The sequence below is a fragment of the Apteryx mantelli genome, chromosome 8, assembly GCF_036417845.1.
Source record: "Apteryx mantelli isolate bAptMan1 chromosome 8, bAptMan1.hap1, whole genome shotgun sequence".
In the NCBI taxonomy this organism is placed as follows: domain Eukaryota; kingdom Metazoa; phylum Chordata; class Aves; order Apterygiformes; family Apterygidae; genus Apteryx; species Apteryx mantelli.
In genome coordinates, this window is record NC_089985.1 from 16,541,355 (window position 1) to 16,551,308 (window position 9,954).

Consider the following 9,954-nt stretch of genomic DNA (forward strand, 5'->3'; position numbering starts at 1 on the left):
TTTATGTTGAGCCTTACATTTCACTATACCCTGAACAGTACTTTTGTGAAAATAGCATTTAGCCAGGTAACTGGCTTCTTAGGTCCTATTCTTTCCATAGGAAATATGCTCAGTTTGAAAATATAAATATATGTGCTTTAAGAGTTTTAATGAGTGAAATATGTGAAGAGAATACAACCTTGATGAGAACCATTTTGCCAGCAGGTGTGACCAAGCAAGGAAACTGTTTTGTGGAACAAGGTCTTAGATTTGCTGAATTGTCATTACATACCAGAGATTTAGGTGTTTTTCAGGCTGTAACTGCTATATCACTTTAAACAAGAATTTTCCAGACCTGTTTCCTGGCATGGAAAAATTCAGGCAGAAATTTAGCATATTTAAGTTTTTCTGAGATTTTATATTTCTGTATATGCTGGGGAGATTCTTTAAGGGAAGAAAGTTGAATTGCTAGTGGAAGCTGTTTACATTAGTATTCCCATTCAAAAACAAAAGTATTACTTGTCCTCACTGAGATGTGTAGATAACTGAAGAATTGTGCCCAAACAAAAATATTCTGGGCATAATTTCTTCCATCAGCATCAGCAAAATGCAGAATTGGCATCCAAACTCTCCTCAGTTAAAGAAGGTAGAAGTTGCACATCTGCATTATGAAATGGCTGTTGGTCCAAAGTCATGATTTTCTTCCCATTCCAATTTAAGAATTAAAATCAAGTTCTTCGATGATACCATTTGGGTTTTTTTGTTTTGGTTTTGCTTTTTCCTCCTGTCCAATTTTTCAGTTGTTTGCTGCTAATATTCTTTACTTTGTGTTGAGTACTTTTTGGTTCTCAGCAGTCTACAAAGCATTGATAAAACTATGGTCTCTGTCCTCATTGCCAAAGTGTACAAATTCAGCGGGCATTTTGACTTAACACAAGCCTAGATAATACTTTTTTCCTTTTGCCCAAGACTTACTTTCTGTTTTATGTTGCATGAAGGATTTAGTTCAAATAAAAATTATACAATGCTAAGTGATCCATTACCATGGTGGCATTGCTACAATAATTACCCTCTGGAAACAAAATGTCCTTGAGCTCTCAGGTCATTATGGTTCTTTCAGCATTAATTCTTTTATAGTTAAAGTGGTACAGGCAAAATGTAACTGTATTAATCCTTACTGTGCCAATAGTTACTCATGCTGAATTTTATCCCCACTGTTACTAGAATATCTGTCACATAGGTCAGATAAAAAGGTTGACTTTTATGTAAGGTAAAGAGAAACAGCATAAGTGTTTGAATGCTTGTAGTGTGATACCAACAAAATTAATTGTCCTAGTCATACTAATCATAATGTGGATAGGGAGAGCACTCTTTTCTGTTGGTGACTGTCACTTCCCAGAACTGTCCTAAACATTTAGAATAGGTAATAGATTGTTTTAGCCCTATGTACTGTGGTTTGCAGAGGGATATTATTTATAGATTGTAAAAATCTCTCTGGCTGTCTTTGCAGGTATCACCAAATTACAATAAATATTCAATTTATGCAACACTCTTGAAAATAAAGCCATTTTCTAATATTTTTTAGACACTTGTCAAAAGTAAAAAAGTCAAGAAGCACTTGCACAGCTGTATGAGACCTTACATAATTTACAAATGTAGTTCTTAAGATATTGTCCAAGAAAATAATAGATTTATTAAAAAATATATTTAATATATTTATTAAACAAAGATTCTTGAAGTATTGGAAATTAAGAAGAGGCAGCTTTGTGCAGAGGAGGAGGTGGTTTCATCTTGAAATACTTGTTCTCCAGCTCAAATTTTTCACTTCTAATTATAATGAAACTAGAAATGACACATATTTGAATCAAATACAATTTAAGCAATAAGCAGCAGATAGAGTATCATCTCTGATTGTAAGCATGCAGCTGCCAACCAAACAGAAATTAAACTACAAAAAAATAGCATGTAAATTTAAGGATCTGGCAAAATAAGTCCCATTTATTCCCCAAATATTCTGTAACAGCTGTTCACAGTAAGTACCCATCTATAAATCTAATAGCATAAACAGTCAGATCCCCTTCTAAACAGCAACCTTCACTTTGGCCATGACACTTATCTAAGGTAAGAGTCTATTTCTCTAGGAGTTCTAGAGTTATTGTGTCAGGGACTCACTGTGTATGACACTGCTGAAACATGACCCACGTTGTTATTCATACTTTTTGTATCCCAGACATGTTTGCTCTCTTCCATTTAGCAGTGATGGGAGGGATCTGGGGAGGAACCCACAAAGCCTATACTTCCTCTGTTCTGAGATTTTTCTCTATTTTATTGCCAGTCACCACATACACACAAATGTTTTAAATTAGGTTGTGAAGTGAAAAGATTGTAAGATTATCTAGAGACTTCAACAAGTTTTCTAGCCAACAGTGTTGAATTAGAGTCCATTGCTGGAACCATTGCCAAGAAATTCTTTCAGATAGGCTATGAAAAGACCACCTTGGTTTCTCAATTCAGTTCTCTGTAGGGCACTAACCAACTGGAGCCTTGTCATACTATTATAGATCTTTGGCATCTGAATCCTGTTGATTAAGCTTGTTCTCTTCTTTCCTGCCTCAAGTGCAGTAACTGAAATGTTACTGATGTAACTGAAATGTGTAGAGAAGCAGGTCAGATTCAATCTTACTATATCAGCCTACCTCACTCCATCTAAGAAGTGTAACCCAGGGAAAGACAGGCACAGTACTTCTACTTGGACTCTCTCCAGTTTCTCCTGAAGAGAGGAACTTTGTTCTCTTGTGTATGCTGTCAGCTGGTATGGATTGAATAAGAATGAGGAACAGCAGAACTGAGAAAACCTAATGTCAACCTGTTGGAAAACTAAACGCTAAACCACTGGATTCAAAATCCATGAGTAGACTCTTGGGTGCCCTGCATAACCTTTGCACCTTGAAAATATACCAGCTGGAGAATCCCCTCTTAATACATTCCTGCCAGTGCTTGTTGTGCTGTCATCTGTGCCTGCTCCACCTGATCCACTAGTGCTCTGCAGCCTAGGGGAAGGGAGGGGGTGAGCAGAAAGCTGAATGAAGGAGGAGCTTCACAGTGGAAGAAGTACATCGTCTTCCTCTCTGCTGATGTAAAATCTCAAGCAGTGTTACACAGTCACTGCAAACTAAGGCTGCACCCCTTGCCTGAAGGTGTGTAAAGAAGAAACAAGGATTTACACCAATTTTCTATTCTTTTGGACTGCGCTTTCAACAGAGAGAATTAAACCTTTTATGATACAGACCATTAGCATCAAAAAGGTGTTTTCCTATAATCAAGCCAGGACTTGGGGAGAAATATAGTATCTTTATTAGTTCAGATGATGTATGTGGAAAAAACAGACAAGCTTTGGGCATAAAAAACTTCCTTGAGATCTTGAGAGAAGACATGAAGAAGGGTTCATGTGCACAAAATCTTTATTTTTCCAGCTATATCAGTTGGATTAATAAAAGATATTGCCTCTCTGTATAAACCTTGCTTTGTTTATAGCCTTAGACTACCACGACTGCAACAATATTATAAAATTTCTAGTAAAAAAAAAGCAAAACCAGGCTTCCTGTACAGAAATAATTTTGCCTCTCAAAATCCTTGCGTTCTGAAAATGTATGGGATTAACAGCTTGAAATGGTTTCTCTTTGTCTTACATTGCTGCATTTCCACTGCACTGCACAAGAGACCTGTGAATACTGCAGGAGTGCACTGTGTGCTGAGGCCCTATTATAATAAACAAGAATTTCAATAATGAAGGGTAGCAGAGAGCTGATGTCACTGTCACTTTTTTCAGTCAACCAGAAACCAATTATCTCTGGCTGACAGGCCCAATTAAATCATTCGGTAGAGAGAAATGCCAGCTATCCTCCCCTAGAGTTAGGTAATTGGAGTTTTATTGCAGTCAGACCTGGTGCTGTTTGTTGGGCCACAGGATACAAGAGCCTTTCTAGTCTCTGTCTCTCTAGCCTTTTGACAGACATTCACTGTTTTTTCCCCCTAAGAAAAGTAGTTGCATTTTGCATAAAAAGACATGAAGTTAGGAGTTCTGTTGCCAGAGGCCTCAGATGAAGGCTTTGTATTGATACTTAAGGACCTAGGCATTGTATCTAGTACCCTTACAAGGATATGGAGAGTTTTCAACTCTTACATTACTTTGAAACTTAAGAGCAAATTTGACATAGTATTAGACTGATGTACTGAGAAGTTGAGTAGTTTACCATAAGGATTTGGCAGAGCTGAAGAAATGAGGCGCCGTGTGTGCCAAGGTCCATTCTTGTTCAGTTTAGCACCTAGTCATGGCCCTCCATGGTCTTAAGGAATGCATTGCTCATGATGATACAAGGGAGGGATACGCACCCAGCTAGCTCATTTTCAACTACCAAGCTTATATTAGGCCTGCTTAGTGACTTCTTTAATATTATAAGCAGTCCATCTATGTTAAAACAAAGTTTCACATGAACTAAGTCACTCTCCATCTCTTACCCAGTGTAGCTTGTTTAGAGTATGGAGTAATGCAACCAGATTATTTATGCATGGACATAAACACCTTGCTGAATTACATATAAAATAGAACTTTCATTGCCAGAGCGCCATCCCCTACTTCTTTCCACAATACAGATCTTTTATACACCTCTACATAGCATAGAACCTGAATTCCTTTGCCGAGTCAGAAAAGGTCTTTGCTATACTTTAACACAACATAGCACCTTTGTTATGCTATCACAGCCGATTTATGGCTACTTGAACTGGATGTGACAGTCACTCACTTGAACACTTACATTACCCAGCAGAAAATAGAATTTGGCTAATAGGTTAAAATACAGATATATTTGTTTACAGAAATATTTGTGTACAGTGTGCTCAGTATTTTTTACTTAAGAGAAACAAACACAGATTCACATGTTGGTTTTATAAACAAAGTATAATGCAGAGAGGTTTCTGAATGGTGTAAAAATTATAAGGCCAGAAATGGTGTTTCTTTAGAAGACTAGCACATGAAGCTGACAAATTACCAACACCTTTTAAACCTTGCATCTGATAATATTCCATATGTAATTATAACAACAGCAAGAAGTAAAATGCAGTCAGATAGGTCTACCAGCTCAGTATTTATCAAGGCTTTTCAGAGCTCTTATTTCTCCTTTCCATTGTGATGAACCTTCACATGGTTACAGTTGTTAGGCAATCAAAATTCATCTCTCTGTTTGAAAGGCATGGTATTTCAAAGAAGAGAAGGAGATTGAAATGCTATTCTGTGCTGTCCTTAATCACTATCCATATAATTTGTGGGTGGTTTTTATTTTAAATTATAAAGTTAATAGGTACATTTATTTATTTATTTATTTATTTATTACAATACCTCTTTTTCCCAAAGATACCCGCTTGTAAAAGCTGTAGGGTGTCTTAGGTTTATATGAACACTTTTTTCCTGTTATTGTTCATTTGTCTGAGCACAAGTTACGTACTCTGTGATGCATTGCCAGTTTACTTACAATCAGGAGGAAAGGATGCAGTTGTGAAGGCTTGTATTGCTCTGCTCTCTACAAGAAAAAACACTGCATAATGAAAGCAGGAGCATTATATCTATTTCTGAAGCATCACTACAGCATAAGTGAGAATTTCAAGACCATCTTTTATCTTAGATGACACTCATTATCTGACTTCTTAATTATATTTGAATGGTAATTACAATTTTTTCACAAGAAAATATAATTAGATTCTGATATCAAGAGGCAGATTACAAGGAAATTAATTATGCTTTAATGCCGCTATTAAAGACATGAAGCAGGACAAACTTGCTTACAGTCAGAAAAAGTGGTAGTTAGAATATGGATTGTGCAAGTGCACAGCATGGAAGAAAGATTTTTAATTAAAAATAACCAGAAATTTAGAGTTAATTCTGTTTAGTTAGTGATGCGGTACGCATAAATGGCCAGCAAAGGAGCTTGTACAAGAAATATTTGCAGTGGAGTTATTTAAAAACTCATACAGACCAAAATAAAAACTGTAATAGCAATTCAATGTCAACTGAGCTAGTAAAATGTAAGTATAAATGCAATAGCAGGATGATGTCTTCTGTAGTGATTCCAGAGTAAGTGTAACACTGAAATAATCCTGTAACAATCATCTGACCTTCTTGAATTAAAAACAAATGAACAAAAACAACTAGCTGCCTGCAGCCTTGCTGGAGCTAAACCCATTTCAGTGATTTCTTAGGTTATGGTCAACTGTACCAGGCTCCTTTGCTGTGTTTAGTTATTTTCCCAAGATTAATATTATGTCATTTCGGAAAGGTGTATGCTTTTCCAGTAAAAATAGCTGAAGGGGAGAATCAGTTCTTAAATTAATTTTATTAGGGAAAATTCATAGAGCACCTGTAACGCTTCCAAACAAAAGGCCAACGACTTTCCTTCTGGAGTAATTATTTTCACTTGTATCTTTTTCTACAATAAGATTTTGTGAAACATTTCCATTCGTTAATACTAGTGCAACTTCACTGATCTCAGGCAGAATGACTCTGGATGCTCTGAAAATGTTCAGTGTAGTGATTTTGTAGGGCTAACAGATGCTTGGATGCCTGTCTATACTAAAAATCCACTATTGCTTTTCCTCATATAAGCATTTTTAAATTCTACTTACACTAGTACATTTTATTTGAATCAAGATAAGGAAAAGAGACTCCAAATAAATCTGGGAGTGAGAATGTTTTTCTCTCCTCTGAAAATATTTTCCTTTTGCCAAACCAAATCAAAGATTGAAATCTTTAAGATTTGTTTATTACCTTGAAAATATTTGATATAAAATGTGGCTTGGATTAGTTGAAAGGTTTGGTTGGATGAATCTTAATTTAGGTTTCAGCCTTTTGAAAACACTTTAAAAATTACCTTACTTTTCCAAAAGAAAAATAATTTCAAGCCAGAAGGTTATATTTTTTAATTTAAAATTGTCAGAATAATTTTCCTACAATTTTGCAATAAAAGATAGTTAAAAAAAATAACCCTTTTCCTTCTAAAAGGCTTCGAAAATTACTGGCCAGCTCCACTTCAAAGACTAGATTGTCAAAAGGGACCACCATCTCACCTCATATCCCTGCTCAGTTTTCAAGAAACAGCTCTCAAGTTCGCAGTTGTCATACAGTCTAAAGCAATTGTGCTTACTTTATGTTCATGATAGATTTGAGTAGATAAATTTTTCTCTTATTATTGCCAGACACTTCTCAGATTTGCATCAAGTTTGGCCAGATATAAACATTTCTTTTCCTGTCTTGAATTACAAATGCAACACCTAGTTTCAGAATCAGTGGGGCTTCTGACGCATAGAAAGATATAGTCCTAAATAAATGCCAGATTAATATAGAATCCTGTTAAGTGATCACAAAGAGTGCAGTCTTTTAGATTAGTTGTTTCTAGAGATACTGATGTAATAAACAGCTTATACAGTAAGTTCTGCATACACAGCTTTCAGAAAATGAATTTCATTTCTTGATCAATTAGATTGTGATTAACATATCAAAATGAAATTTGATATAATGATTTACTTTGGGTTATTGATTTCTGATCTTATTTAAAGAGAGTGTTATATAAGGCCATGTTATATTAATCTATTTCATTAAATTAATACAGAAGTCTGACTTTACTGCTGCAGGAGTGGGGGTAGTCAAGGTTAACATGGCTTGTGTTTGATCCACTCTTCAGTAGTCAGTCTGCCAGATTCTGTTTAACTCATTCTGATTAATCTTATTTAAGAGAAGTTTGAGCTGTCCAAGCACTGCCTGTATCTTAAGACTACATTTCTTTTATAGAGTTTAGCAACATTCAGGGATACATTTTTGAAAGTGATAGATACATGCCAAGCAGACCACAAATGGTCATTTTCCCCCAAGTTCCCTCAGTTCTCAGCCCACTTGAATGTTGTGAGGAAGTCTTTCCCTGCCAGACATGAGGGGCCCCTGGAGCACATACAGGCCTTCAGATGGTGGCAATTGTGAGGACTTGTTCACAATAGTCTGCTGCTGCTAATCTATTTATTCTCATAGGTACTTCTGAATGGAACAAAACAGCCTGTGTGTAATCAAGGTATTAAAGGTGTAGTTTCTGATATCAAAATGGTACATCTCTGATAGTGATTGCATTTATTGGTGAACCACAACCAGCATAGATGTAACTACCTTAGAAATACTAGCTTAGCTATCCCATTTTTAACAGTACCCAAGTAACTCAGGGGCTCAGGATCCGATTTATAAGTCTGAAGCCCACCAAATAGAGTTTGGTGAACATAGGTGCTAAAGTCCAAATTTTGGTAAAAATAAAAGACTTCTCAGCAGCTGCCTATGTACAACCACCATCTTCACCCATGCTTTCATATCATTGGAGGAAGTTGCTATAAAATGCCCTACTTTACTAAAAAAACACTGATGCTCAGGAAGACAGAAACCATTGTTTGGAATTAAGCCATGTGCAAAGATCCCAGCATGCCCCCCTCCAAAATTTAAGGTGCATTTAAGCCATTGAATTCAGCAACAAACTGCTTGGTGATTTAAGGGGCCCCTGGATACTACCAGAATATAAATCAATTATAACAGTAACATCCACTGTTTCCCCCTCCTCACATGGCACTTAGAGATTAAGCTGTGCCATCTCCATCAAGGGGGTATTTTCCTTTTACTTGTATGGGAACACAGTGATACCATGTCATCGTATATGTCATCTGCACTAAAGTCAGTATCACCCCTAGCAAATAAAATAGGTGTGAAATATTCTGAATCAACACAAGTTTGGAAGCCAGAATATTTCATTTTACCTTGTGAACAATATAATTCAAGCTGACAATCTTTCAGGATTTGGTTTGGTACAAAACTGTGGCATATACGAAATGCATTGGCATTAAGATGAATGCTGTCTTAACGAATACTTAACAGGAACTTGATATCCCTTTGGGGCACTTAGCATTACCTCTTGTTCCACATCCCATAATATTATCCAATACTCTAACACAGAGGCCAAGATTTCCAACAGAAATTTAGTAGTTGCCAGGACCCATGCTGAGACACTTCAGAGATGCCTGCAGGGAATTTTTGCTTCACGCTTTTTGAAAGTCATGTCCTTCAACTGGAAACCTGCAAATTAAAGCATCCCAAATCAACAGATGCTTTTTAAAATCTTGTCACAAATAGCCAATTTGATGGCAGAATAAAGAAAAGGGAAAAATTATGAGGGATATTAGAGATCAGGAAAAATTAAGGAAGCTTCTCTATTTTCCTGTTTCATATATGACTTTTTGATGAGTACTTTGCACATTGCAGTACCTCAGAATGATTTATCATTGAAAACAAATAAGGCTTGCCTCACCTGTGAGGTCAGTGAGGCAAAACTAGGAAAATAATTGGTTTTCTGGCCCCCAGCCCTGTTCTCCGCCTATGAAACCAAATAGTTCTTCAGTATTCTCTACACAGGATATTTCCTAAAACCAAAATTCTTATAGCATCTCCTTCTGAACCTCTCTATAGGATATTGTCATACTGTCCTGTCCATGGGATAATCACAGTATTTACCTAAAGCACAGTGTTTACAAGTACAATTTGTGTTAAAATCAAGTGATTTTGGTTACTGATGAAAATCCTGGCTTCCTTTATCTCCTCCTCTGTGCAGTTGCCTGCTGAGGTTCCTGAGTTCGAATTCCTTTTGAAACCATTTAGCATTGATCAGGTAAAACTATGTAACATATTAGCTCAAATCTCTTCCAAATACCTTTGAAAATATTGCTTGCCTATCCAATTATCCCCTTTGAGACAGAGGTATTTTTCAGTGTAAAACCAGTACTTACAGTTTTAAGACTTTCTGTTTTGTTGTATGAATTATCTCACTGTGAAAGAAAGAAAAAAGAGATTTAGAAGAGGATTTATAAGTCTGTTAACACATCGCTATTGTGCTGAAGTGGAAA